Below are 24,537 nucleotides of genomic sequence, written 5' to 3'. Positions count from 1 at the left end.
GCGCGCCGCTCGCTACCGGCCACAGCCAGAGCGCGCCGCGCATGCCCAGCAGCGAGCCGGGAGCGCGCGCTGCCCCGTGCGGCCAGGAGAGGGCTCCGTTTGCTGGGTCTCGAGGACAGTTGAGTTTCTAGTGGACTTAAAAGGGCTTTAGACTGGCTCCTCGCGAGACCGGAGCAAGGTGAGGACGACAAGCGGCAGGCCGGACCCGGGATTCCAGCCTCAGACTGGTGTCCACAATTCCCTGAGTGAACTGACCTGCGTCTGAAGAAAACCGCCGGGAACATAGGCTGATGCCCCAGGTGGAGAGAGCGCTCCAGTGACTGCCACCCAGTCCTGCAGCACAACTGATGACCAGTGTTAATCCGGAAGTTACTGTCCTACTCAGCTAACCAGAGGGAGGTATTCCCCAGCCTCCGACCAGTGTCTGTTGGTCTTTTCTTTCTTTCCCATCTCGTTAATACAGGACGTGTACAAGTGGTACCCAAAGGGCTTCACGGTTTAGAGAGGCTCCAAAACCCTGTCCCTGGATTCGTCCAGCAAGCTCAGACTCGTTTCACAAGGCGCCTTGGATCCCATTTTTCATCGGAGCTTCTGCCAAGAGCCTGGTGTAGTTTCGAGAAGCGGAGACTCTTTAGTCCACTAACAACTGCTCACCACCTCAGTGCTCCCTGGCTCGATCACCAGAGCCACAAAATGAGAATCTGCCAGTCTTCTCTCCTGAACGTAGCATTTTCTTATCTTTTACAATGCCACCGTTGTCCCAGCTACGCCCCCAGACACCTGGCCCTTCTAACTTCCAAGTCAATTGACTTCTAGAAGCCAAGAGAAACTATTAAAAAAACAAAAACAAAAACCGGCTTAAATAGCTGGGCCTACCTGCTTTGTGAGGCAAGCAAAAGCTCATTCATGGGAATCTGACTTGCCAGGCCAAGATGGGAAATAAAAGGGGGGGAGGGGTTGTGATGGGTTTTATGATTAAGTTCAGGCTCCTGCCTTCATCCTTTGTCCTACATTCCCAACATCTGCTTGAGCATGTCCTATGTTGGAAATAGCTGGCTTTGCTATATCGTATAGATAACTAGAATTGTTTATTCACTATCCGTGCCAGGAGCTAAGAAATTTACTGATGTCATATCTAACCCATAAAATAAATTGCCACTTATTTATTTATTTATTTATTTATTTATTTATTTATGCCAAAGCCAATACTGACATCAGGATTAAAATCTAGGCCTGCCTTCTCCACAGCTTACATGAATAGGTTTATGAACACAAATCAACTCTCCTTAAGCTGTAGACTGCTACAGATCTATCCTTAGGATTTAGATGAACTTGCTCTTACTCCTCACAGATATAAAGTTAAAATATCTATAAATGTGATGTTTATACCTTCTTTGTTTCATTTGAGTAATTGGGTTTATAATTTTGTTAAAGTTCAATGTCAAAATTTCCTGTTTATATTTTAATGCATATCTATTTATTTAGTTTCTTCCTCTGTCTGTCTCTTGTTTCTCTCTCTCTCTCTCTCTCTCTCTCTCTCTCTCTCTCTCTCTCTCTCTCTCTCTCTCTTTCCCCCCCCCCCCGCCGCGTGTGTGTGTGTGTGTGTGTGTGTGTGTGTGTGTGTGTGTGTGTATTTGCAGATATGCCATGACACACTTGGGGAGATTAGAAGAAAACTTTCAGGGCTGGATTCTCTCCTTCCACCATGTAGGCACCAGGCACTAAACTCAGGATGTCAAGATTAGCAGTGAATTCTATTACCCGCTGAGCCATCATAACAATAGCACTACCATATATGTTTTTACTGCATGAAGACCTCACTTATTGCTAGGCACGTTTGGTACCTGCGGATCGTCACAGCATGTAGAAGACACAGCCAGGGAGACCAGGAGTTCAAAGTTATCCTTTGATATGTAGCAACTTCAAGGTTAGCCTGAGCTATATAAGATCTGGTCTCTTAAATCAAAAAATTAAAAAAAAAAATCCCTCACTTAATGTTGGCATATGGAACAAGAAAAAAATGATGTAGAGGAAAATAGACAAATATATAGAGTAGTTGAGCATCACAAATGTGGATTAGAGTACAAGACTCCAGGCAGAGGTTGAGCTTACAGGTGGGTATAAAAGCTATGTACGGAAAGTTTTTGTTATTACTTCAAAATTAAATAATCTCATCACAAATATATGATACATATATGAGGAGATATAGATATAGATATATGCTAAGCACTGGACTTGGTTAATACATTAAAATATACATTTACCAAAATATACAATTGCAATAACACAGATTTTTTTTTTTAAGCCACAAAAGGAAATGGCAGAAAGTGGGTTTGTTTCTTTATTAACATGTAAATTTCTAATGGCAGAATTTTTTCTGGGGAGTTTAGTCAGATGTAGTCTTCTAATTTCTTTATACGCCCCTCCCTAGCCCACCCTACAACCTGATACAGGAATGCCATTTAAGAACACCTTACGTAGACCTCCAACCTACCCGCCAGGGTCTGTATGTGTGCATGTGTTTGCTGCACGGTCGTTTTGCACTCAGGCCTTCAGCATGCTTGGCAAGTGTTTTAGTTGAGGCATATGTATGCTACATGTATGCCTATCCCTGTTCTGAGCTGTGAACACACATGATACAAGTCATCTCTCAGGAGAAATGTAGAAAAAGGGCACTGTAGTTTAGAATATTTTGTGGTCTCAATCTTCTTAAGTATAATGTGGTAGACAAGTGGTCTCCCTCTGGCTACCACCGCCTTTATTATTTGTCACTTGAGAGAGCATGCCAAATGCATAGGTCACTGGACCTGATCACACTGGGAGGTGCTTGGGCTCCTTGCCTCTTATTTTGTATTAGTTGTTTATATTTCTTGTTTGTTATGAGTCTTCACGTGCATTTGCGTTCACCAACTCTGTTATGTTTTAGCCTTCAAACGCTATGAAGCTTCAGATTGCTTCAGTGTAACACCTACATGTGTGAAAATGGTGAAGGGTGATGGGGAACTAAATGTCACTAACAGATCACCTTCCTGCGTACCCCCTACTTCACCTACTAGACTCTGCTAGTCAAAACCAAACATGCATACATTTCTTACACATGGCTGAAAGGTCTTCTTTTTAGCTGTCTGTCTGTTTGCTTGTTTACGTATTGTCTGGTGTTTGGGCTACATGTATATCTGTTTGAGGGAGTCAAGTCTACTGGAACTTTGAGTTACAGACAGCTGTGAGCTGCCACGTGGGTGCTAGGAATTGAACCAGGGGCCTCTGGAAGTATAGTCAATGCTTTTAACCACTGAGCCACCTCTCTAGCCCATGTTTGCTTGTTTTTTAATAGTCAATAATTTGTTTACCACACAGAGAAATTCAACAAACACTACAAGTTTTATTTATTTGCCCCTTTCTAGGGGAAAAAGTCACTTTATTATCTTTGAATTTCCCATAAATTAACGTCAATTAAATGGAATTCATATACAAAGATCACAAGACATATTAGAAAATCAAAATGAGTGGCAGCAAAATAAACAAAGATTAGATTTATGCTTGAAAGAAAGCTAATTGACTATGATCTGTTAAAGGAAATAAAAAATAAAACTCTAAGTAAAAGACCAACTAAAATGGCTAAGAATGCATAAATTGCACCCTGCTGAACATTTGTGAAGGAAAAATGTAACTGTTGAAGTTGGAAACTCCCTAAGAACACATGAATAACATGTCCAACCTAAGCATTGGGGACTGTGAAACAGGCAAACACATTAGCAGGTGCTCCTCAGTGGTGAGGGTGCCTGTAGTCCAGGGATTAAAATCCCAAATCAAATCCACGAACAAAAACAAAGACAAACAAAATCCACCAAAATTAATAGGCCTTCACAGTATGCAAAAATGGAGCTTCATATAAATAAAATAAAATAAAAAGTAAAGATTGAGGGGAAACCACTCAAAAGTGTAAACAATCTCAGTACAGATGGCCTAAACCTTCCAGCTCAAAGATGATGTCGCGTTTGCAAATGCATTGCTGCATTACTCACAAGGAAAGGCAAGCAGACACATCACTTACCTATCAATGTGGTGGAGGTAGGCAGGCTGTGTCCACCCGACAGTCTGTGCTGGCTGGTCTTGTATCAGCTTGACACAGCAAGAGGTGTCTTAAAGGGAGGGATCCTCAGCTGAGAAAATGCCTCCATGAGATCTGGCTATAGAGCTTTTTCTTAACTAATGATTGATGGGAGAGGGCTCACAACCATGGTGGGTGTCACCCGTGCACTGGTGGCCCTGGGTCCTATAAGAAAGCAGACTGAGCAAGCCACAATGAGCGAGCCAGTCAATAGCACCCCTTCCATGGTGTCTGCATCAGCTCCTGCCTCCCGGTTCCTGCCCTGTTTGAGTCCCTGTCCTGACACCCTCCAGTGATGAACAGTGCTGTGGAAGTGTAAGCCAAATAAGTCCTATCCTCTCCAACTTGCTTTTGTTATTGTTTCATGACAGCAACAGAAAGTCTGCCTAGGACACAGGTGATAGCCCATCATAGAGAAAAGATTCCTGACAAACCATGAAGTCAACAAGAAGCATACAGGACCATCGTCATATTGGGAATGTGTCGCAAAATCCATGCAGCTACTGAGAGATATTGTTCTCCATCTGTACATATACATACATGCATGTGCATGTGACACATATACATATATATTACATGTATGCCATGTTTATGTATGCATATGTGTGTATACATGTCCCCGTGAGTATATATGGGATTTGCAAGAAGAAGAGACAAATTCTCATCAAAGTCACAGGAAATAGCCACGCCACCACCATCTCCTAACGTGTTTCAAAGACTTCGTACCTCAGAACCAGGGGCCAACAAACCTTTTCTGTCAAAAAGTCCCCCAGTGAATGCCTCTGCTATGTAGGTCAGCAGTTTTTGATTGCTGCCCCTACATAGATCAAAAGCAGCCACCCACATACATAAGAATTACATGTCTGTGTTGCAATAAAACTTTATTTGTATGCATGAATTAGAACTCTCTACAATTCCCATACACTTTGTCTTCTGGAATTCCCATCCATTCACAATGGGCCAACCATGCTCCGGTTGCCAACTACAAAACCAAAAAACAAATGGCAGACAGGGTTTGGCCCACAGGCAGCAGTAATTCCCTGACCTCTGCTATGGACTCATCTATACTTCCTCTGCTAGGAGTCAATAGCCAATTAATTTTTATTTTAAGATCTGTGTTTAGAAGTAAAGGTATAGCATGTTCCTAAAGATTAACTTAAACAAGAGGGACTTAAACAGCCTTCCAAATAACTCACGGATCGCAGAAGAATTCATAAGGAAATTTAAAATTTATTTAGAACTAACCTGGTGTGTTACCTTTAATGCCAGCACTCAGGTAGTGGGGTAGGTGAATCTCTTTAAATCTGAGGCCAGTCTAGTCTACATAGCCAGTTCTAGGTCAAACAGTAAGACTCTCAAAATAGTGATAATATGTAAAAAAAAAAAAAAAAAGAAAAAGAAAAAAAAAGAAAAAAGAAAAGGAAAGAAAACGCACACAAACACACACACACACACACACACACACACACACCACCACCACCACCACCACCACCACCACCACCACCACCACCCCAAAACTCATCAAAACTAGTTAGAACCACAAGAAAGAGCAATGCATGTTAATATTTTTAGATAGCATAACGTCTCTTACAGGGAACATGAAGAAGCAACTGTCCTGTTCGGCTACAATATAATCAGGGGAAGTTAGCATATTACGGACACAAAAACATCCTTTCATGGTTAGAAATGAGCAAAGGCAAATACGTATGGGCATCCTGTCTCTGTTAAGAAGTTGGCGAGCAATATCACACAGCTCAGGGCAGTGGCTGCCTCTGTGGGCGGGGACAGGAGACCGACGGAAGTTAAGTTGTGATCATCTAAAAAGAGCTGCAGGTGTGTCTGTCCCTAAAGCCGGCATCGCCAGGAAAAACTTGGAGAACTGCATGCAGTTGGGAGCACTTTAAGGCAGAAAGACAGCAAGAGGTAGGGAAAGGCTGATAGGCAGACGGGCCTTTGTAGTTCTAATTGGTGGTGAGAGGGATCCAGTCAGACCTTCTGATTTACAGAGACTCTCTCATCCTGCAAAGGTCTCTCTGGCTGTTCTCCGTGACCTGGGAATACCTCCGAAATGTTCGCACAAACCGTTGCTCTCCCAACGGAGCTTCAGGGAAACTGTTTCTAACCTGAAATGTAAGCTCATTTCTAATGACGACGTTTACTCCTTTCGGAAATGGTCATGTTTCTGTACCATTGAGAGAAATTTAAATTTTGAACCTGAGAGTTATTGATCCACACATCAGCAACACCTGAGCATCCTTAAAAACATGAAAGAGAAAGAAATAAAGGAAACGTCATTCATTTTCTTTTGAGAAAATGGTACTGTGTTTCCCACCAAACAGGAAAGGCGCCATTTGAAAACACCATTTGCCTCATAGTCTAGTGTGCCTTTGATGGCTGTGATAAACACCATGACCAAAAGGAAACTGGGTGAGGGGGGGTTGAGGGGGGAGGGGAGGGAGGGAGCAGAGGGGCCCCAGGGTCTCAGTCCACTATCAGGGAAGGAACTCAGGGCAGGAACCATGAAGCAGGAACTGAAGGAAGCCTTGGAGCAACACTGCCTACTGCCGTGCTCTGCAGACTCTGGGTCAGCTGCCTTCCTTATGCTGCCCAGGACCACCTACCGAAGCGTGGTACCACCACCACCAGGGATGGTCCTCCCGTTTCAATCATTAATCAAGACAAAAACAAAAACAAAAACAAAATGAACGCTACCTTCAAGCCAATCTGATGGAGTCAATTTCTAAATAAGGTTCCTTCTTCCCAGATGATCTTAGCCTGTGCCAACTTGACAAAAACAAACAATAAAGCAACAACAACAAACCCCACCAGCACACCTATCATACATGTGTCTATGTAAGAGAGCAGGTGAGAATCAAAGTGAAATAATAGCACCAATTAAAATAACGGAAAAGGAAAAGGTTCAAAAGTGCTTACATATTTTTAGATTCTGTTATAACCATAAAATAAAATTCTATTTCATAACTGCAAAGAATTGTGTGGTGGTATTAGTGCCTTGAATGGGAAGCAAAATATATATTTGTTAGGTGAAAAAAACAATTTACAATAAACCCTGTGACATAAATTACATTGTGCTAAAAAAATGAGTAACAGTTTGAAAAATATAATTGAACATTTGACAGTATTTTTATGGAGGAAAGGGTACTTTCACTAATACAATCTTTTTTTTTTTAATTATGTGTATATCTGTGGTGGGGGTGTGGATAAGTGCAGGTGCCCAAGGAGGTCAAAGGCATCAGAACCCTAGAGCTAATGTTATAGGCAATTGTGTGCTGCCCAACATGCATGGATGACAAGCCTCAAACTCTAGTCCTCTGTAAGAGCAGTACATCCTCTTCTTAGGCATCTCTCCATCCCTGTACCAGAGAGGCCTTGAACTCACACTCACTATGCAGGTGGACAAAGATTACCTTGAACTCCTGACCTTTCTGCCCATGGGTCAACTGCCATTTGGAACTAAATGACCCTCTCAGAGAAGTGGAATATCAAATATCCTGCATATCAGATATTTCCATTAGACATTCATAGCAATAGTGAAATTACAGTTATGAAGTAGCAATGAAATAGTTGTGTGGTTGAGGGGTCACCACAACATGAGGAACTGCATTAAAGGGTCGCAGTATAGGAAGGTTGAGAACCACTGTTGTAAATTCTGGGATTAGGGTGATATGTGCCTCTCCTGGTTCATACAGTTGTGAGAACAGAACCCAGGCTTTCATTCATATTCAGCAAGTACTCTAGCAATTGAACCTTATCCCCGGCCCTTCAGTTAATTTGCTCCTTCAGTGTTTGAGTTTTTAACTCTGAATCTACAATGTTTAGTGGCAGAGAAAAGTTAACATTTTATTAACCTCTGTGAATTGAGTCTCTGAATTTTTAACTCCTGTCATATTTTTAAATTTTATTCAGCCAGTTTTTATGTCCATCCTTGATGTCTAATACATTATGGTTTTGTTGCTTGTTTTGTTTTGTTTGTGGCTTTAAGCTGGCTGTGCTAGAAGAATCTTTGGGCTATTGAATAATTCCCGTTGGGTACACTCATTGATATTGCAAACACAGACTCTGTTTCCTGTAGTTAAAGCCCGAGTTCTTCTTCCTTGACTTCAGAATCCTCCTGAAAGGGAACAAAGCAACACAAATCCCCATTACAAGCTGGGAAGGTAGTCAAATGCAAATCTATATATCTAAATTAGTACATCACCCAGAAATCCCTTAAAAGCTTCGCAGATAATTTTTCTGCATGTGATGTAAGTGTCCAAATTTTGGTGGAGCAAAAAACAAACAGACAAACAAAAGCAAAAACAAAACAAAACAAAACAACAAACAAACAAAACCCTGCCCTCCAGTTTCCATTTACAAATAATTTAAAAGTCTCAAACACCAACACCGGGTAGGGGAGAAGGAGAGGAGGGAGAAGGGAGAGGGGGAACTGGGATGAAGAGGGGGAGAGAGAAAGGGAGAGAGGGGGTGTGAAAGAGAGAGAAAAGGAATGGATCTAATGAAGTACAGAGGGTCTTACTGTATTAACTATAATTTATGACTACTCCTGAGGTACACAAACTCTTGTCCAAAACACCAGATGCTTGTGAATTTGTAAAAGTTGACACCAGGTCTTCTTCACACCCCAGCAGGGTCTGTAATTAACACGTTATTCCTACAGCAGAACAGTAGTCAAACTAATGAGAGTCCATGAGCTACCTCAGTTCAGGTCAAATGTGTTGACAAGCAAGTGCCAGTCATGTTAGGCATTGCCAACGAATGGAACTAAAACAAAACAAGACCAAAAAAAAAAAAAAATGAAATAACAATCTTTAAAAATACAAATATTGGGCTGGAGGGGTGGCTCTGTGGTTAAGTGTTAATCCTGTGATTTACCAGGAAAACCAACTTTACCATTTGGGGCCAAATTTAAAGCAAGCATTTATTAAATATTAAATACTAAGAGATGGGCTTTGGCTAGGACCATTCTTCCAGAACTGCCCAGCTGGAATGGCCTCAAGCCACGTGTTGCAGGGACTTATAAGTCTGTCTCCAAGGACAAACTTGTAGGCCACTGTACTTTCCCATGAGGCTTTGTTATTTCCCAAGACTACAATTCCCAGCATTCCAGGAAGTTACCTGGTTCTTGGGCCTGTGGGGCTTAATGTTGGTTAATATGAGCAGTTACATAAGAGCACCTGCTGCTCTTGCAGAGGACCCAGGTTCAGTTCCTGGCATCTACAAGGCAGCTCACAACCATCTGTAACTCCAGTTCCAGTGGACCCGATGGCCTCTTCTGTTTCACAGTGCACCACACTTAGGTGGCACATTCTGGTTTCAGTGCACACCACAGTGCATACACATGGTGGGCTAACATACTTGCAGGCAAAACACACCTGTGTAGCTGCTCAGTAGTTACTGAGTTCACTATCTAGGTCATGCAGGCCCTAGATGGCTACCATTCTGTAACCTTAAAATGTGTGCCTCCCAGAGTCCTGCCTCCCATCTGTTTTGTCCTGACTTCATTTTTCATCTACCACCTTTCTTTTCCTTAAAATTCACTACTTTCACTCTGAGATAACGCAATTCTTAGTAATCATAGATTAAATTAGACTATGTAAGCATTACATCAAGAACCCCGAAGTTGCAGTGTACGCATAGGCTGAGCAATCTCATCTCACACTTGCAATAACAATGAACGGCTCCAGGGGCTGTTTGTTTGCTCATGTTTCTCATCCGAATTCCCAATTTTCAAGATTGTTATCTGCACAAAGAATAACTCTAACTTCCTGATGTCCTTTCCAAGAAGGACATTTTATGAAGCTGCGCTATTCTAATATATGCGCAGGTGACATTTCTGTCACAGAAAACAAGCTGAAGTCTAAACTTGATTTAGTGTTATGCAAAAATAATAGGCAATGACGATAAAAAGTATTTATGAAAGTGCTGCATGAGGCCGATATTTGCATACAATCTCAGCCAGTTGCCACTCTTTTTCTTCTCTGCTGGACTGGCAAATCCTCCTGTGCATTGCCCCCATACCACACATTTATCCTCACTTATTACAATCTCAACATGGGCCTTCCCACAGCTCCGATGTGTAAGCCCTTCAGTGGCACTGCCCACGGCTCACACTTACCCCACTACACACAAGGGATATAGAGTTGCAGAGCATCACGCCTGGAAGTCGACACAAGGAGCATGCATGGGTCAAGGCCCCAGAGAGAAGGAGCTATAGCTGGTATTTAAAAAACAAAAACAAAAACAAAAAAACCAGCACAAAGTGCTAACTCAAGAAAAACAACCAAAAAATAAAAAAGAAAAAAAAAGAAAAGAAAAGAAAAGAAAAACAACCAAAGCCCTTCTCTAGAAACCAGAGTGGTGGGAGCCCTAGGAATCCATCGGGTGACTCAAGAATTTTCTTGTGCATCTTAAAGGCCTCTGACTCACCTGTTCAGCAAAGGTACAGACATCTGCCAAGTGCAGGGATAGGCCCTGGAGACAGGAAAAGGAGAACAAGATGATCCTCACCTGCCCTGAGGGCCTGAGTTTAGCAGTTAGACATAAATAAACGATCACCAGTACACAATGTTGTTCAGCCACAATGTAGCACCTAAGCACTGAAAGAAGAGCCCCCACCCCCACTCCACTTGCAAAACCAAGGGTGACACCACAAGGATCACACACACTATGGTGTGTGGATGCCGTCCAGCTGCTGCACTGTCCTTAGAGGATTCCAGCACTTTCGACCACAGCTTTGTAGCATTGAGTGTTCCTTTACTCTAAAACACCCTTCCTTCAGAAGCGTACACAGCTAAAATGCTACCTCATCTGCTTAACCACACTATTTATGTTGTATTCCCACCCTACACACACACACACACACACATACACACACACACACACACACACACACACACACCCCTCTACCTCTCTCCCACTGTGTCGCACTGCCTTTTATTTTCACAGCACTCATCACAGTCTGGACACGTTGTTCAGCAATAGAGACTCCATTTGACTCACGCAAATTCCACGTGAGCAGGGATTTGTCAGTGTTGTTTACTGTTATGTCTCCAGTGCTGGGCAGAGCTAGATGAATGACTGTGTGAGGAGAAACCGGGGATGAATTATGAAGACCGTGAGGCAGTTAGTCAAGGGAATGGGTCAGGGATGGGAGAAGCCACGGAATACGGAAGAAGAAGGATTCGCGGGGGGAAAGGAGCAGAGGCACGTTGAATGAATTACAAGAGCGAGGTAAAATGAGCTGTGCCCGGCACACCACGGCTTCACATCAAGTGCTGTGGAGCAAATGAGTGAATGATAAATGACTGACTGAACGAATGATTGGGCCAGGATCTAGAAAGCAATCTCAATCCACTTGTATCGCCCTCTAGAATTAGTAAGGAAAAGCAAGGCGTTGGGGAAAGATGTATGTACATCTTCCTCTCAGCCCAGAAGAATGGGAGACAGGAAGGGAGGTGGCTTTGAAGATTGCTTAATAAAGAGAAATAACGAAGGCTTGCCTCGGGAAGATAATGAAGAAGCCACGTGAGAAGAACACGTGTATTGGCCACCGATGAGCTTGAGCCCACGAGGGAAGGGGATGCTGATCCGGAGTCAGGATCTGGTGAGTGCTGGTGATTGCCGCTGCAAACCAGGATTCCTAAGAGGAAGTGGCATCCAGGAAAGAATAGCTCCCACGTTGGACATTTGCAGGTTGAAATACCTCTGAAGACGTGGGACGATCTCATAGCTTACAGCATAGAGCTGCATTCACCTCCATGAGATAACAGAATACGGCAAAACAACATGAGCACTGAAGTCCAGAGGCCCAGGAAGACAGAGGAGGCAGCACTGGAGAGAAAGAGCAGCTAATATGTATGATAAGAGAAAAGCCAACCCTATGAGCTCAGGAGAACACACACCTGAGAACACGCTGTGCTGTGTTGCTCTGTGTGGGAGTTCCCATGTCCTCACACAAAGAAGAGACTCAAATTCTCATGGGGAAAAAAAAGGCGAGTAAAAGGCTAGAAGAAAACGTGGAGCTGGCTACCAGAATCCTGCAAAGATAACAAGAGAACAGGGTCAAGGGCGCAAAATTATTTTCACATTTATTTATTGTGTGTGTGTGTCTGTGCATGTTTCCACATGTCTCTGTGTGTTTCTGCCTGTGTGTCTATGTGTGTGTGTTAGTCTATGCGTGTATGTGTGTGTGTGTCTGTGTGTGTGTGTTTGTCTGTGTGTGTGTGTGTGTGTGTGTGTGTGTGTGTGTGTCTGTGTCTGTGTGTACTCCATTCTCACTGTGACTCTATGAGCAAGGATTATTAACATCCGAACTTTGGGATTTTGTTCGTTTGGGAAGGAACGCACTGAGGATGACTTTGAACTTCTGATCCCCTCTACCTCTACCACTCAAGTGCTGTGATTACAGGCAAACACGACTGTGCCTGGTTTATGTAGCACTGAAGATTGAGCCATGAGCTGCATGCCTGCTTACTAGCAGTCTGTCTCCAGCCCTTACCATCCCTACTTTCATACGTGTGGAAAAGAGACACAGAGATGGGAGCACTCCATCAGTGAGAGGGTCTAGGTTGAAAGCCAGTCACCAAGCTCCCAAAGATCTAACCCCACAGAAGCAAAGTGGTGCTTCGTGAGATAACTAATGCGAGGGCACATCAGTGGAAGGGCCACTCTGCAGACGGTGGGGAAGAGGTAGAGAAAGCCAATGGAGACAGCTGTGGCAAAGGACAGAGTAGTAACTAAGCCGCCAGGAGCGACAGAAGCTGTTTTCTGTTTTCAGTGAGCAAGTGTGAAGCATGAGGAGTGAGGAGACTCTATTTACATCATACTCTAGAAGTGCTGAGGAAAAATGAGGGGGCTGGATGCAGCCTCCTTCCGCATCAAGGCTACTACTATTCCACAACTCTGAAATACTCTGTGGAGCGAAGGGAGAAGATTCCACTTAAAGTAAAATTCCCGTAAACTTCTTGTTGTTGTTCTTCTTGTTGTTGTTGTTTACCTTACCTTCCCCAAAACACCCCTGCCCTCCCTCCTCCTGGTCCCACCCTCCTATCCCCCTCCCCCTTTCTGAGCCTCCTCCTTACCAACCCACCCTGACACAGCCAGTCTCAGTCCCATTAAGATGTAGAGCATCCTCTTCCATGGAGGCCAAACAAGGCAGCCCAGCTAGGGGAAAGGGATCTGATAGCTGGCAACCAAGTCTACCTGAGAGACAACTCCTGCTCCACTTGCTAGGGACCCACATGAAGACCAAGCTGCCCATTGCTTACATATGTGTTGGGGGCCTAGGTTCAGTTCATGCCTGCTCTTTGGTTGGTACTTCAGTCTCTGTGAGCCCCCACGGGCATATGTAAGTTGACTTTTTTTTTCTATCAGTGATTTTTTTAAATTTAATTGATTTATTCAGATTACATCTCAAGTGTTATCCCCTCACTTGTATCTTCCCATTCCTCCCTTCCTCCTTCTTTCACCCTCTTCCCCTCCCCTAGGTCTGTGACAGAAGGGGACCTCCTCCCCCATCCTATGGTCACAGCCTATCAAGTCTCATCTGATAGCCTGCTTATCCTTTCTCTGAGTGCCACCAGGCCTCCCCATCAAGGGAAAGTGGTCAAATATGGGGCCCCAGAGTTCATGTCAGAGTCAGTCCCCGCTCACCACACAACTGTGGAGAATGTCCTGTCCATTGGGTAAGTTGACTTTTAAAAGGACATTTAAATGAAAATCCAAAGGACTACTGGCTCTAATTTTCTTATAAGCCACAAGCCTTTAACAGTTCCCATCCTGGCTGGGACATTTATTGTTTGTTTGTTTGTTTGTTTGTTTGTTTGTTTGTTTGAACAGGAATGGGCATTGAAGGCAGGACTTCTTACATGCTAGGCAAGCACTCTACCACTAAGCTTATCCTCAGTCTTCCAGGGCATTTTTAGTTCTTAGCAGGAACATGAGGTGTTTGTTGTTTGGGATTTGGCCTAATGGCATCCTTCTGCCTTCCCAAGACTTTGGAAAAGGGGAGTGAGGGCACCTGTGATTATTCCCTTCTCTGTTGCCTTTGCTCCTTTCTATTCTGTTCCTCTTTCTACAGAAGGGAAAAGATTAAATGCAAATAACAGTAGAAAAAGGCCACAATGACCCATTGAGGTTTTGCCTAAGTTAAAATAGTAGCTGGTAGTCTTTCCTGACATGCTTTCTCCACCCCGGGGTCCCTTGAAATACCTCAGCCTGACCTGAAATCTTCCCCATGCTAAAGGTCTCCATTCCTCCCCATGAGCATCTGCAGTGGAACCCTGTCAGTGTTGGGCCTTACAGCGGAGTCTCTTCCTTACCCACGCCACCGTGCAGACCTGTCCCAGCATCCTTCCTCCAGTTACACACTTTTCCTTTGCTCATTCCTTTGCCCGTTTCCATCCACCTCCTGTACACACAACACGAGTTTTCAACTTAGCCTTAGTGTAATCATAAAAAAGATGAGATCAAGTGCAAAAGATACAGACATAGAGCCAGTGAGATGGTTAAGTGAGCAAAAGGGCTTGTCATGCTAGCCCGATGACCTGAGTTCCACACACTGGAACCCGGTAAAAAAAAAAAAACAAAAAAACAACAACAATGCAATTCCCCAAGGATGCCCTCTGACCTCTATAGGCACTGATACACAATAATACATAAAATTTAAATAAATACATGGAACTCATTTTTTCTGTCTTTAGGGTGCATTTTCATATTTAATCAAAGTTGTTACATACCCCATTTTAGAAATTCACAACACTTCAAGCAAAACAAAGTTATGCTTGGGAGATGTGTCTCAGAAGGAATTAGAAAGCTCTGGACTTAGCCAGTCTTTGCTGCGTATTCATTTCTATTCTGGGAAGTGCTCAGTGCAAAGATGAATAGAATTATCTCCCAGACAAATGCAAATAATCTTTGTGGAAAGATCTTTATTTTCTCCTCTAAACTATGGTATCTTTCTAGCTCACAATTCCCCACAGCGGGGTGATAATTAAAATGCTTTGGGTTCAAAGATGTTCTTTCTAAAATTCCTGATGAGCTAGCTTCACACAAGTCTGAGGATGAGCAGAAATGGCGATGGTGTCATAAACTGGCTAAGAAGAAGTGGAAAATAAGATGTGTCTGCCAAGTGTCAATAATCATCTCTATCCCATAATTTCTGCATCCACATCCCAGCATTCATAGTAGTGGGTATTTGGGCAGGTGTATGTACCAGGCTGAGGTGAGCTGAGTACACAGAACGACAATGCTGTCTTCCGCATCAGACTAGCACTCATTATAAAGAGCCCAGAGCCGGGCGTGGTGGCGCACGCCTTTAATCCCAGCACTCGGGAGGCAAAGGCAGGCGGATCGCTATGAGTTCGAGGCCAGCCTGGTCTACAAAGCAAGTCCAGGACAGCTAAGGCTACATAGAGAAACCCTGTCTCAAAAAACCAATAAATAAATAAATAGACCAGAAACTTCTTCTGCCAGCAAATAACACTTGACTAGAAACAGAAGTCCCAATGTCTCATACTCAGACAAGGATTGGTGTCCCTCATGTCTTCAGGACGTGCTTTGAAACTATGAATTTTTGTACTCTGTAATGATGTGAGAAATCTATAGACTTTTCTCTAGTTAGACAATGTTTTAAAATATTGACAACCTTTATGAGCCCGTGCTAATTCAATCCACTTAATCAAGCTGAGTGTCCCTTCATTTCACTCTTGGACAAATTATTTTTACATTACTTGTTGCAATAGCAAAATCATTCTGCATTTCTATTTTTCTTGGTTAAAAGAATGCAGAAAAAAAAAAAAGAAATCCCACTAACTTCTAAACTGTAAAAATGTTCTGTTGTAAAAGACTCTAATTTCCAGGAAAGTTGTTCTGTTGAATGTAGACCTTTTTTTATTTTTTTATTTTTAAGACATGGTCTCCACATAAGCCCCACTTACCTCAAAATTGTTATTAGCCTGAGAAGGACCTTGAACTCCTTGATGTGCCTGCCTCTGCCTTGTTGAGTGCTAGGATGGTAGGTGTATGGCAGCAGAGCTGGCTGTGGAATATTTTAGCTTTAAACTCTTGGCAAATGGTTAATGCAGGTGCCTCTGTCTATTGGCACTGGGATGGATTTAAGCCAGGGGCAGTGATGCATGCATGCCACTTTGGAAGGCTGAAGTACAAAGGCCAGGTGATTCCAGGAGTTTGGGGCTAGCCTGGGCAATACAATGAGATTGCCTCTTAACAAGTTTGCCTGCTTTGCAAAAGGAGCTGAAGAAATAACCTTGAACATGTGGCCTATACAGCCTAGTAGTTAAATTTGTGGGACATTCACTCGTAAAAGGGAAATTTCCCTTCAACGAACTTTGAATGGATTTATTTGCTGTGTTGCTGGGACACAGTGCTCTCTGGGTTTTTGACAACACTTGTCTCCTAGGACCTCTGAGACTCTTTCCAAATTGTCAGTGGGAATAAAGCTTTTTTTTTTTTCTGTGCAAAATGAGCCACAGTGGCCCTCAGGATATTCTATTCTGTTCTGACTCGCTGTCTTCTAACTCAGGACTCCAGAGTCTTGCCAAATCACCAACTGATTCTAATACAACTTCAGCGCTTTAACTGAGAGCTTGCAAAGACACCCTAGACTTTCAAACATGTTTTTCTCATGCTAAATAAAAAAAGATCATTAGAAAATATTCATGTTCAAACACCCAAGTGGCCATGGCCACACTGTTATTGGCAGAGTCCCCAAGAGCACTGTGGTCCCCAGACCCTTTAAGAGGTGTAATGTTTTCTAAAGTGTATTTGGACCATATGAAACACATATTTAAAAAAAAAAAAAAGTCCTGTTTTCCCGCCACAGTGGAAAACATCTGTTTTGTTAATGGACTTGATTCTATTCGCCAGAGTAAATTTCCAGATGTTTTGAAAGTTCCAAACAAACTATATCCTTTCGGATGTGCTCTGTTCTCAAAAGTTGACTTGCAGCAAAAGCACGTAGGCCAGAGATAAAAAACACAAACAGTAACATTTGTCATGAAAACTAAACATTTTAGACATGGCCGTTAATTAGTGTATCCTATGATTCCTATCAGCCTAAAAGATGCATGCGCACAAGCATGGATGCTAAGTCTCTTGGAAAGGAAGCTGGTGGGAACAGAAAGCAATCCTCAGTCTTTTTAGTGTGAATAGTGGCTGCTGGTGACCTCCTTTGTCATCCCCCAGAGTTTGCACTGAGATGCGCTGCAGCCAGAGTACCCAGTTGGCTGGAAGCATGCTCAGCTCCCATTTCATTCTCACTTTCAGGGCTCCTAAGCATCATGGGAGATGCTTCATCTTCCTTTCCTCACCTGTATCAACCCCTTTGGCTTCTACTCTGGCTGTGCCTTCCTAGTTTCTCTCCCCATTGTCATGTGGTTATTTGTTTGTTTCTGTGACTTAGAGAGTATTTTTACTTAGTCTCAGGTCAGCTCCCAAACAATATGGGTTTTTTTTTCCCTTTTCTTCTTCATCCCGGAGATTTTTCTGAGTATTGTCCTAACAAGGCTTACATATAAAACCTCTGCATCTCTGCTTCATGTGTGCGGTTATTTGTTAGTTTCTGGTGTTGGGCATTAAACCTGTGTCCTGGTGTCTATCAGATCTGTGTTCTACCACTGCGCTGTCCCCCCAGCTGCTTGTTTTTTCTTCAACAAAGTCCATAAGCAGCTCACAGCCCCAGGTCCATTTTTATCAAGGAAAATGGCTGTTCAAAAAAGAAAGTCCCAACAGAACAAAACAAAGCTTACTGTACATTAACATTCAGCAGTTTTTCTAGTAAACCTCTTCCAATTTTTGTTTATTTCTCTATTTCATGTAAGTTCCCAAACACCAGGAATCCAGTTCTTTCTAACTAAAGCTGATCATTCATTTTTAATAAGCACATTTTTTTTGTCTTCCTCTCCTAGAACACGGGTTACATTGTTGACTACTGTGTTACCACTGCCACAGGGTTTTCACTTAACATTACTTGAACAGCAGTGGATTGGAGGGTACTGTGTCCCTGGGAGAGAATTAATACGTATAAGTTCAGGTTTGTGTCCTGTAATCCCACAAACTCTGTGCAATTGAAAGCTACTGTCTTCATCCTCACTGAGGAAGCAGAATCTTAGGGAGGGAGAGAAATGATTTACACTGATTTGCACAGGTAGGAGGCTGGGAATTATTTATTTCCAAAGCCAGATTGAGGAATAATGTGAAAATCAACAAGGCCACGAGGCCTCTCCTAGTGTCTTCTCTTGTGACTGGGTCTAAAGAAAGCTCAAGGCAGAACTGGCCTTCAATAAGTCTGCCGCTTTCCTCAAAAGCTCACCTTTTAGTGCCCACACTTGTTTCCTTTCCTCCCCCTCAAGGCTAGAGCCCCTTGCAATGGCTGTTCCTATGCCCCCAAGGCATTTAATTCCTCATTTCTCCCCCCCCCCCATGGTCTGATTCATCCTTCAGCAAACCCTGCATCTCCTTAGTCTCCATTGCTTGAGTGTTTGAGATTAAACGTTCTGACCAGATAATGGCTCCTCCCTAAAGTCTAAAAGAGTCTTTAAGAATTATCTGGCTTTAATTATACAAGCAAAATATCTTGTCATCTATTGGAACCAAAAGGGATGGACTTAAATCCGGCTATACAAGGCTAGGGAGAGGGTTTAAGCTATAGTAAAGTGATGGCTATGTAATATGAGTGCCTATGTTTAGATCCTCAGAAACCATTCTGAAAAAAAAAAAAAAGCAGGGTTGGAGCTGAAGAGATGGCTGAGCAGTTGAGAGCATTTACTGCTCTACCAGAGGTCCAGAGTTCAGTTCCCAGCACCTACATGGCTGCTCACAATGGCCTGTAACTATAGTTCCGGTCAAGCCCTCTTCTGACCTCTACTGACTTCCTGTATGTATGTGGTGTACAGACATACACTCAAACACACACACACACACACACACACACACACACACACACACACACACACACACACGGGTGTAGTGGCACAGCCTGTAACCCTAGAGGCAGGAGGATCTTAGGGGTTTGCTGTTCACCCAGTCTAGCCAATCAGTGAGGTCCAGATTCAGTGAAAGACTGTCTCAAAAAAAAAAAAAAAAAAAAAAAAGGAGGTGAGCAAGTGATGAAGACACTGGACATAGGCCTCTCTCTCTCTCTCTCTCTCTCTCTCTCTCTCTCTCTCTCTCACACACACACACACACACACACACACACACACACACACACACACCACTTACAGAGATAAGAGTCAAACACCAGTCTTTCTAACCTTGTGTAGGTGGCTTACAGAATGATTAAATCACTTTAGGATACCTCTACATCACAAGCCCTTATTACAGTTGCTTAATCCAGTGAGTCATGTAGTTATTTCACCCAAAAGGAAGGCTGGAGGGAGCCACTTCAGAAATCAGGGGAATCATGGGACTGGGGTGTAGCGCAGCTGGTATTTGCTGACTTACAGTGCAGAAGCACTAGCTTAGATCTTTGCACCTCATAAACTAAGTATGGTGCCAGAGGTAGGAGGTGGAGGCAGGGGGATGTGAAGTTTATGACCGTCCTTGACCGCATCCTGTGAGGCCAGGCTTGAGGCATGAGGTCTACCTTAAAAAGGGAGGAGAATGTCTTCCACCTCTGTCCTCTGCTGGTTTGATGGTGGCAAGGTGGCTAAAGCGCTTTCACCACAGCCTGTGGATCTTTCCTTAGCACAAAGAGGTGTGGAAAGAGCTGTTCTCTCCAGCAGTCTCTCTCCTATTAGGGGAGGACACCTTTTCCAAACGCCCCATGTCTCTCTGGAAGAAGAGGAGAAAGCCCTAAGTGAACTTGCATTGTTGACACAGGCACAGCTATGACAAGGACCAGTGCCCAGGCCCATAAGAAATTGGCAAAGCCTTTCTCCATATGGGTCGGGGTGGGAATTGGCAAAGCCTTCTTCCTCTGGTAACAAGCGTGAGTGTTTAAGGATGACTGATCAGTGTGTACAAAACTAGCAACTGCAGGCAGCTTCCTCCTCCCAGATGACAAGAGCCTGAAAAGTCTGGTCGGCAGAGACCTCCTACTGAGGCTAGCTTAAATCCTCTTTTTGTGTTGAACATAATTAACATACTGGAGTTCCAGATGATTGAAATGGAGGAATGAGCCAATTGCAAGACGAGGTTATATATAAATGCAGGTTTATTGGGCCAGGGAAAGGGGACTAGATCCTACCCTCAGCCAAACAGGCTGTTGATTGATAGAACTTACCTGGGTCTGGGGTCCGTTTGTCCTGTGAGAAGTGTGTTCCCTGTATGTCCCAGCATCCTGCCAGGTTCGGGTGTTTCAAGAGCTGCATCCAGAATGTAGGTACTCCTGCCTAAACCTCACACACTGCTCCAGTTGGGCCTTCAGTTTTCTGACTTCAGACGGTCTCACAGATTCTAAACAGCAAATAGAACAGCCTGCTCTTCCCGGACTTGGCCAAAGTTCCAGCCTTCCCTACCCCCGCCACCACCACCAATATCAACACCCTTAATGTCAGCAGGAAGCAGCCAAAGATGATTAGTTGGCCCCTTCTCCATTTCTTATTGAGAAATCAAAAGGCTGGGATGTTTGATTTCAGGAGTCCCTTGGTTCCTACTGCTGCAGGGAGTGGCTGGCATACCCTGCCCTCCATTCTGAACTCCCTAGCCGAGGGGCTGGGCTTCCTCGCTTCCCTGCTTCCTCCAGAAGCTCTTCACTATCTAATCCAGACATTTCGGTTTCCCCTCCCCCATCTCTCCTCTCTCTTTCTGTATCTCTCCTGCTCCTCTCCTTCTCCTCCTTCTCTCCCCTTTCCCCTCTCCCTCTCTTTCTCCTGGCAAGCCAAGAGCTGCTTCCAATAAACCTGCATTTATTTATAACTTCATCTTGCAATTAGCTCATTCCTCCATTTCAGTCACCAGTCAGTGGTAGGTGTGGCTCCGTCAAATTGCTCATAACCCGCTGTAGAGGAATTTTAATTCAGAACATGGCTGCACTGGCAAGAGATCACATCCAAAGACCTTCTAGGTCTGTGTGATTAGCTGGAATACAAACACGCCTTTAATCTAGTAAACAGAGGCAAGCAGATCTGAGTTCAAGGCCAGCCTGGCATAGAGCAAATTTCAGATAAAGAAAAGCCTAGGTCTTGGTGTGGTGGTACACACCTTTAATCCCAAACAATGAAGGTAAAGTTACTTCATAAAAGGAAGCACCCATATTTGAAAGTGATGTTTAATTGAGTGGCAGAAAAAGAAAGTGATGAATCAGAGATTTGACAGAATAGGATATGTCCAGTTCTCAAGAGAATAGAGTGGAAAGAGAGGCTACTTATGGGGCAATGGAGAGAGAGAAGAGGAAGTTTTACCAGGACAGTAATAGAGAGATGGTTGCAGAGAGAGAACTCAAGTGAAGACCGAATGAGCCAGAGAACAAAACAAGCCAGGAGGTTAGAGCACATTGCTGAATTAGTTTGAGGCTAAGCAGAGTAAATCAGGGGCCAAGAGAGAAGCCAGATTGAATAAGTCAGCAGGGAGAGGAGTTAGAGCGAGAACAGCTGAGTTGAACCAGCCAGCCCGGAGCTCAGTAAGAACAAGAAAGAGTGAATTTATTAGGCACTAAGTCTCAGATGATAAAAACATTCTAGGCCTTGGTTAGATTGCACAGAGGCAGTAAGCCTCCCAGACAACAATTGAAACAGGTGAATAAAAGTTACTTTTACAACCCACCTGACCCTCCTTTTCCATAGTGTGCCTGTGTCACTGTCCTTTCTTCATTTCCTCACTGTCTAAAAGTCCCCAAGCTCAAGCTGTGCTGAGAAAGGCATCTCTCTGACCACAGTTGGTTCCCATACCCACAAACTGGACTGGCCAGTATTGATGGACAGTCAGACTGCTCCCAGCATGGTCCTCACAACACATACTATTCTTGACGCTCCCAGGACATTGACGTATTCAAGCAACATGCTCCATCTGACTGTAGAAATTCATAACTACTGCTTCTTATGAAATTATTATGAAGTTTTTTTTCTATTACTCAATCAGTGTTAAAGCCTCACTCACCAAGTATATGAATTTTATTTTAGGTTCCATTTATTTATAACTTTATCTTGCAATTAGCTCCTGAGTTGTCCCAAACTTAGCAACTTACAACGGTGCCCCTGTGTTTAGCTCATGAGTCTGCAGTGTGAACAGTTTGGTAGAGGTAATGACTCTCAGCCACCTCAACATCTGTTGAGGAAGCTTGACTCGGGGAGCATTCACTCCCCAAGATAGCTTGCTGATGCAGCTGTTGGTGCAGTTCACAGCCAGTTCAGGCTACTATTTAAAAAATAAAATGCAGATTGAATGGCCTTAACCTTTCATGCTCATAGTTGTAAAGGCTAGAAGTCTATGGTACCAGAGTGATGGGGACTGGTGAAATCTCACTTCCTGGCTTGCAGATGGCTGTCCTCCTGTATCTGCACATAGCAGGGGGTGGGAGAAAGACCAAGAAAGAGAGACAAAGATGACAAGTTGCTTTTTTTCTTATAAGGGCACAATCATAAAACAAGAGACATGGACTATGGGGAAAATGCTTGGCAGGTAGCAAACAAGGGTAGTTCTACTGTAAACCCTGCCAGGACTATTGTCTGAGCACATGGGCCCCTCCCTCAATGAGTAGACCCACCTAGAGTGTGGTGTCTGGAGACCAGAAGAAAATAGTCTCATAGGAAGTCACCACCATCAGTGGATTTCTCCAGATTCTATCACAGCACCAAGTCCGCTGTATTCTACCAGGTAAGCAATGGTGTAGACCCTGCCTAGACTTAAACCAAATAGATGTAAGTTCCTGCTTCAGATGGAAGTAATAAAAGAAAAAGAGAGAGAGAGAAAGAGAGGAAAGACAGAAGGAAAGAAGGAAGAAAGGAAGGAAGGAAGGAAGTGCCATCTTTAATTTCTATAGATAAAATTTGATTCTCTTTTCAGAGTTCACCTCCATGGACATTTTATATTCTCTATAATGTAATCAAAGCTCAAAGATATCCAGTTTAGAACATTAAAACCACAATGAAAGTGTCCAGAGTTTTAGGACGGACATTAAAATAATTTTCAGCCTTATAAATGTTCCAGATGAAAGCCTGGGCTGGAAACATCAATACATCTAAAATTAAACTGCATACATTATGTTTTATAAGTGATGCTAAATTTATGGATTTTGACTATTTTGTTTATACATTAGAAAGTCACAATTTGACATTTCCCTTTAAAGACATTTGAACATTTTTTTTTCTATTTTGCAGTGGAGATTAGTGACGGTTTCTAAGTATAGGCATATTTTTTTCTGAGTCTTTTTTTATGGTGTCACTTTGCCCTAGGACTTACACTGGGAAAGGTATTTTTATCACACGTTTAGAGACAACAAAGTCTAGGTGCAGTGGAAACTTTTTTTCTGAGATTACTAAAAATATTAGCAACAGAATCAGGACTCAAGTTCTGTACCCAACTCCTGTTGTCTGCTCAAGGAGCTCCCTAGAGAGTATGTTCTCAGCAGAAACAGCTCTTCTGAGTGATTTCATATAGCAGCCAAGGCCAGCTAACAAACAAATGTTACCGTGGCATTTGTGTCTTTAAATAGTTCTCCTTTCTAAGATTTATTTCTTTTTATGTGTACAAATGTTTTGCGTACATGTATGTACACGCACCACAGCTAGGCCAGGGGAAGGCAGTGGATCCCCCAGAATTGGAATTATAGACAGCTATGAGTTGCCATGTGGGTGTTGGGAGCTGAATCGTGGTCCTTTGCAAGAGCATCCAGTGGTGTTAACTGCTGGCCCATCTCTCCGGCCCATGTTACAATTAAATAATTCTTAATTAGGTACATGGAGTGTTTTTCTTAACAACAAACAAACAATTGTAATCCTCATCTCTTAAAGATTCTTAAACTTTATTTTGGAAATGTAAATTTTAAACGTTTATTAGAAATTTTCCTGTTAGAGGTAGTTGGGATGTGGCAGATAACTTCTGGTTATAGATAAATGACTTTTTTTTTTTTTATTACTTAGTGAGAGACTATCACTAACTCAATAAGAGGTGCCATGAAGTAGTTTTCAATTGACTTCTAGTTTTATGAGGATTGTGTGCGCTTGGACTTTATAGGAATTGCAAGATTTCATTACACAGTAACTGAAAGTCCTTATGGGTTTTTTCTTGAATATATCATCATACTATGGAAGAGGTGGAGGCAGTTTGTTTCTTTGATTTGTGTGAAAACTCTATGTTCTCTGGTTTTACAGGCATCATAATATTCTCTGTCAGTTATTGTTCAACAACAATGCACAAGGCTCAACTCGAGTGGTGGAGGCAGCGAGGTGACAGCAGGAGACCATGTGCCTACACTGGTGGGGTCTCTCCTCGACGCTTTGCTTTAT

General features: G+C 43.1%; 1 long non-coding RNA gene across 1 annotated transcript; it reads right to left on the bottom strand.

Annotated features, from left to right (window-relative positions):
- Nucleotides 1-7,837: 7,837 nt before the first annotated feature.
- Nucleotides 7,838-20,395, bottom strand: LOC311588190. Its single transcript, XR_014776105.1, has 3 exons — nucleotides 20,376-20,395; nucleotides 14,452-14,540; nucleotides 7,838-8,243 (listed from the first exon to the last, which is right to left on the bottom strand). It is a non-coding gene; the product is annotated as an uncharacterized lncRNA (long non-coding RNA).
- Between the last annotated feature and the right edge of the window lie 4,142 nt (nucleotides 20,396-24,537).

Source organism: Acomys minous (genome assembly GCF_964271855.1).
Source record: "Acomys minous genome assembly, chromosome: 17".
In the NCBI taxonomy this organism is placed as follows: Eukaryota; Metazoa; Chordata; class Mammalia; order Rodentia; family Muridae; genus Acomys; species Acomys minous.
This window is presented reverse-complemented; position numbering and strand designations above follow the sequence as displayed.